The sequence below is a fragment of the Falco rusticolus genome, chromosome Z (genome assembly GCF_015220075.1).
Source record: "Falco rusticolus isolate bFalRus1 chromosome Z, bFalRus1.pri, whole genome shotgun sequence".
NCBI classification, from domain to species: Eukaryota; Metazoa; Chordata; class Aves; order Falconiformes; family Falconidae; genus Falco; species Falco rusticolus.
The window spans coordinates 45,053,749-45,060,093 of NC_051210.1; the positions used below are offsets into that span (position 1 = coordinate 45,053,749).

Below are 6,345 nucleotides of genomic sequence, written 5' to 3' on the forward strand. Positions count from 1 at the left end.
CCCTGGCAGCCCTGCCGCCGGCGGGGCGGGGGGCTGCCCCGGGGCCGGGCTGGGCCGCGGGAAGGCCCTTTCCGGGATGGGTTTCGGTGACCGAGGCGCGGACCGGAATCGGCGCCCACCTGCCCGCGGGCTGAAGCTCCCCGCCCGGCCTGGGGACCGGGCTCGCCGCGCCCCGCGGGCAGGAGGCGGGAGCACCGGCCCTGTGCGGGGAGCGGGACCCCCGCCGCCCTGTGAGGCCCTCCGAGGAAACCCGGTGCCCTTAGACATTGCGCCGCCGCGGCGCCATCGCCGAGACGCGCGGTTGCCCCGGGATGGGTGTAGGTAGGACCCCGCTCCGTGCCCTCCCCGGGCCGCGGGCGCTCCGTGCTGGCCAGGCGGGCGGCTCGACGGCGCCCGCCCACCCTTTGGACACGGGAGGGAAGTTTGACGAGGCCGTGGGAGGGCTGTGCGGGGCGGCTGGCCAGCGGCGGTCGGGCCACTCGCAGCCCTGTCCGGTCGCCCAGCTCGAGCCAGCGTTGGCCAAAAGTAGAACGGCTGCCCGGCGGGAGAGGCGCTGCCGTCGGCGCGGCGAGTCCCGCCGCCCGGTGCCAGCTGAGGCCCCGGGGCGGCAGAGCCACCGCAGCCCGGTGCCCCTGGCTGTGCCCTGCCGTCCCCGGGCGCGGCCCGGCCTCCCTTGCAAAACCGGACAGGGCCCGGATGGTAAAGAGCTTTATGGATTGCCATTAATCTCTTTAACTGAACATGGAAATAATGAGGAAGCGACTACAGAAGCGTGGCAGCGTTGCAGTCTCCCTGCAGGAAATAGAAATGAGTAGATGTCAGCCATTTTGTACGCCAGCCTGCTAAATCTCTAGGTACGACCTTGGGCAATAATAATCCTTTATCACGGATAATTGGTATAAGGCTGAAATAATTTTTGCGTATCATAGCTGGGGGGGGGGGGGGAGGGGAAACAAGCCACAAGCCAAACCACAAAACCCCCAAAAGAACTAATGGCTGCATCCGTAACCGGATCATCTGTGGGGTGATGGAGATCAAATAGAAAACATGAATAGAGCAATTTACCTAACAAGGCGTACCCACGGGTCACCTAACATCCCTCATCAAAGGATGAATGTCACTTTTGCCCTGTTCTCAGAGTGGTTTTCCTGGCTGATCCAGCATCCACTGGCTGCAGGTGCTTACAAGGCACCAGGCAGAGTAAGAGGCCACGTTCTCCAGGTCTGGTGGGAAGGAGGAAGAGAAAGGGTTGTCGTTGGGTACTGCTAAAACTGTTGATACATACGTGTCTTTTTCTGTTTAGAACTGGTGGTTACAACCTTCTTTTTTCTTAGAGGAGCAACAGCATTTTCCACAGAGAACTGCTGCCCACACCCCACCCCATTCATTAACCTGGATATCAAGGACGTCACTTCAAATTGCCCCTTCCAACAGCTTTTTTCATGGCACTTTCAGAATTTCTTTTGCTGACACCATCCAAGAGTTCCCACTAGGAGATGTCATATCCAGCTTTCAGTGACACAAAAGTTGCTTCCCAGAAGATTACTTGCCTAATCCAATCATCACATTAACAAATTCTCAGTTACATACCTCTTTTTTATATTAATTTGTACAGTTCAGAGAGGGAAGTGTTAATCAAAAAAAAATCTGAACCTTTTTTGTTTGCTAGCTTCTTTTGTTTTAAGCTAATTCTTGGCATCTGGTTTAAAGACTAGAAAATAATCTGTGGCCAGTTCCATAACGAGGAAGCATTCTGAGCTTTTAAAACAATTCCAGTATGCCTCCAAGAACACAATGCCTTTTCATTTTGATGTATGTAGTACTCCAAAGCTCCAAGACTCCAAACTAACTAGGTCCAAATGACATTTGTGAAGTAATGCAAATGGAATTTTATACGTGGAGATGGTGTCAAAATGACCGCGGCTCCTTTCTGAACAATAGCACATAGGTGGCCAAGGAACGGGATTGTGCTTGCGAACTCCTTTGTCTCCAGACAATCTGGTTGATGGGGGCCATAACCTGGATTTGACTGTGGTGGTGGTAACATTTGAATTTGGTTGCAGAGCATCCATTTAACCCATAGTGCAGTTTTAATTCACAGCAAAGTTAGTTTTATGCAATACTTAGGCTAATTGAGGATGATTGTCATAGCTTGTAGAGGTAATAGCTTAAATCTGCTACAGCACTTCAATGTAGCCCCGATACCATGGGTGCCTTTGGCACGAAATGGCACTCTCTTGCCGGAGCCAGGAGTCCAAATTCAACCCACTGTTTATGGCTCCAGACCAGCTCGTGTTTGCGCTCCACAGGGTTCCCAGGTGTGGGAAGTCTGCACCCACCGCCCTCCCACTCGCCCCTACCTGCCGGCCTCCCAAGTGTCAGGGCAGAGGCTGGCGGCTGCCATTTGAGAGCCAGCTGCTTTTCTCTGAGCCAGGGGAAAGGTGTGCAGACGGGGCTGTTGCAGGGGGCGTAAGGGAGGAAGGTGGTCACCCCCATGCAAGTGAGAAAGGGAGGGGTGGGGGCTCAGGTCACAGCCAGGGGCTCATGCTTGAGGGGAGGGCAGGGAGGTGTTGCAGGGGGAAGTAGCAAAGAGGAGAGTGAGAAGTGAGATTCCAGCACCTGCAAAGAAGGAGAGGGAGAAGGCTGTTTGTGTATATGAAGGAGAAGGCATCATCCTGTGGCACTTACGCTTTCCTTCCCAGAGAGATGCACACCTGTTCCGTGAGGGAGGGGAGGCTGCAGTGGAAGAAGAGTGATTCGTTATCTTTGAGGCTTTCAAAAATGTACTCTTTTCAAAAGCAGAAGTTTTCAGAGTAAAAACCACGCTGGCTTTCCTTTCCTCCACACCCAAAATATTTCGCACCCTGATTCTGTGCCTGAAACACTGTACCCTTTTTTTGGAGGATGAGAACAGTACCCAAACATCTGGCAAGCACACCCAGAGAGACCCACAGTCTGTGGGAGCCCTCAGGTTTTTCTGGTCCAAAAGTACCTTTGTGTAAATGACATTTAGTGCCACTGTGACCAAGAATACTTCCTTCTGAGGAGCAAGTGGGCACGTAGAGACTGGCAGAAGTCTTCTCCTCAAACAGAAGTGATTTGGCTTCAAACCTTGTTCAATTGCTTCTCATGGGCTCTTCTGCAGAATGCCAGAGTTTCTTTGACCATGTCTTCCTGGCAAGACAAAATAAAGAAATCCATCCTGTTTCTGTATTAATATTTGCTAATATTTTGAAGGACAGAGGCTCCAATTGTTATTCCGGATTCTGCTTTTACTTTTTTTTGTTCTCCAGGGCCCTTGAAACTACATGTGGTATAAGCTCCATATGATTTGACAAGATGCTGAGGACTGATAGATGATTAGAAATGGCTGAAATTATATGCCGAAATAAATGGCCTGTTTGCTGACCTGTGTTCCTAAAGCCTGTGACCGTGCTGAAAATTTGTTACATGATTTTCTTCCAGCATTACAGAATGGCAATTCAGTGGTCATATAAATATGAACACATTGTAAAGTATTTTACATGTATGTGGTACCTCTCACACCAATGTGTTGTGCAGATTGTCTGCCTATATTATCAAGGAAACACAGCAACCTCTTCCATCAGACAACAGCAACTGCCCATTTTGAAGCCTGGTGCAGTAGGAAGGAAGTGTCTTAACCTTTTGAAGAAATGCCTCTTGGTCACCAAACACACACAGCAGACAAAAAGTTGTTTTATAAAGCCATCTGAAGAAACAGAAGCCTTTGAATTCAACTTTTGTAGATCAGAAAATGAGAGTCAGCACAGCTGACTGCCATGTAAAGGCTTGCAAGACACAGTAAGTATGCTGAAATTAGTTTTACACTAACAAACTGGCCTTCTATTTTAAAAGCAGCTACGCAGTAGAAGGCTACCGGCTTCTGGCCTCAAAATCCAGGAGTATGATGATCAGCAGCCTCAAATGCAACTTCCTTTGAAAATTGTGGGTCTTGTCTTGAGCTCTTTCTAGTATCTCCTGAATCACAGTGAAGGTCCTTAACTATGACCGATTCTGCCAATCCTGAACCTCAGAAAGAAGGATGACTCCTCCCTCCCGGGGCTTACCTCTGCAGGTGCTAAGTCCCCAGGGGATGTCTATGCCTCAATGGAATTACAGCCCACGTGGGCACTGGGATCTGGATTTAAATGCAGTTTGGGTACTGGTAGCGGTGTAGCCATGGCAGCATTGAACTCAGCGTGGGCTAGCTGCTTGAGTATGCACCCAGGATCCCAGATGGGTTTTACAGCCTGCATCAGACACCATCCTTCGGTGTGCGTATGGGTGCGTAAGTCTCAAGTTCAAAAGTAAAAAGTGAGACTAAAGTTAATTTGGGAATGTCTACCTTTGACTGCTGCAAAGATCCAATGAAAAAGGAACTGGTGGCTCAGCCAGCACAGAACATACATGGGGAATGCGGGATCAGCCTTGTTTTAAGGCTAGGTTTAAAGGATGTGATTCCACCGGATTGAATCATTTGCACTGTTTTCATAAATTGATCCAAAAAACCCATCCCAGCCCCTGCTTTCTCAAGATTTGCACCACTGTACCAGGTGAAAATAGGGTGTGGGTTTTTTTTTTATTTCCATCAGGGAACAGTTGGTCAAAACTCATTGGGTAAGTTTGTTGAGTGCCCTTGTACGCAAGGCCTTTGAAACTTCCTGATTAGCATTGACATGACAGCAAGAGTTTGTGGCAGCTCTGCGGTTCTGCAAAGCAAGGCTGTCACTAGGAAGGGGTGCTGCAATACAGGTGTGTCAAAACACAGCCCTGTACCAGCTACTAGGAAGTAAATTAAATTCTGTCCCAGCTGAAACCAGGAAAACAGGCAATAAGTAAGCACCATGGGGCAGCTCATACCCTGGGCAACGTGTCACAATGTTTCATTAACAAAAGCAGAAAAAATGAGAGGGATGGAAAGGCAGGGAGCTGAAGTGCAGTCCATGTGCTCTGGGGAAGGTGTGAGGTCTTCGAGAGCGGGGACGGATCTTCCCTAGGGGGTCGGTTTTGGACCCCAGTTGGGCCCTTCAGGCCACCGCCGGAGACCCTGGCCCTCGCTGAAGAGCCCGGGGTCTCCAGCTGCGGGCGGAGGCGCCGCCGGGCAGCGCTGCCCGCTCCCCCCTTGCTGCTCACAGCTCCGCTCCGCACTGCGGGCTGCAGGCGTACGTGTGGCGCTGGCGCCGGTGGGTCCCACCGGGTCCCCGGCGTCGCCGCTTTAAGGCGCCGGAGCAGGCAGAGGGAAGCAGGCAGCCGGGTTCATCTGAGGACACAGCCCCAGTTCTCAGAAATCCCCGCGCTGCGGGAACATCGAGCTCCCGTTACCGCAGTTGAACAAACTGCCCTAGATCGGGGGTGCCGGGCCCGCCCCCGCCCGCCCGCGACCGACCCACGTGAGCCGCGTGGAAGCGGCCCCCACACACCCCACCCGGCCCCCGCACCCGCTGCTGCGGCGCACCGAGCGCCCCGGGGGCTGTGCGGCTGTTTTCCTCGGCGTGCTGTATCACAGCTGTTTGGTTTCATTGTTTCGGTTTGTGTTTTTCTTCTTTTTTTTTTTTTTTAATAATTATATATATTTTCTTATCTTCTTGGGTTGTTTTTTTTTTGTTTTGTTTTTTGGTTTTTTTTTTTACCGCGGAGAGACCCCTGCAAGTCCACGACGTCACCCTTCTTAGCGTCTGCTGCGGCCACTGCCACCAGAAAAAAATAATAATAAAAAACAATTTATATTTTTATACATATATAAAAGATGTGTATATATAAAAATTAAACAATACAATACGTATCTAGCTATAATACGTACACATCTTTCTATGGTTTTATATATTATATATAGAATAGATATCTATTATATTACATACATAATTACTTACATACAGTAAATGCACTACATACATATTTAAATAATAAATATGTTAAATATACGTGTAATTTTTTTTTTTTTTTTTTTTTTTGAGGGGGGTGGCGTGGCATCGCACCGCAGGCGGGGCGGGCTGGCGGGGCGCGGGCAGCCGGCGGCGCAGCGGGGGCGCCGGGGCTGGCAGCCTGCGGAGCACACTTTGGGGGGGGGGGGGCGGATTTTTGGGGGGCGGGTATTACAACTGCCGCGCCGGGCTGCTGCGGGTTATTAATATGCGGCGGCCCCGCCTGTGCCTGCGCGGCAGCGATACCCCAGCCCCAGCATCGCCCCCCTCCTTCCTCCAGCCACAGCCCATCCTCCTCCTCCCCCTCCTCCCTCCCCCTCCCCCGGGAAGGGGATGGGCGTCCCCGTCCTGGCTCCGCCTCGCCTCACCTCGGATGCCCTCCGCCGCCGCGCGCGCCCGGCAG

General features: G+C 51.6%; 1 long non-coding RNA gene across 1 annotated transcript; it reads left to right on the forward strand.

Annotated features, from left to right (window-relative positions):
• Positions 1-115: 115 nt before the first annotated feature.
• On the forward strand, positions 116-3,422 carry LOC119141878. The gene is made up of 2 exons (XR_005102069.1): positions 116-854; positions 1,304-3,422. It is a non-coding gene; the product is annotated as an uncharacterized LOC119141878 (long non-coding RNA).
• The last annotated feature ends 2,923 nt before the right edge of the window (positions 3,423-6,345 follow it).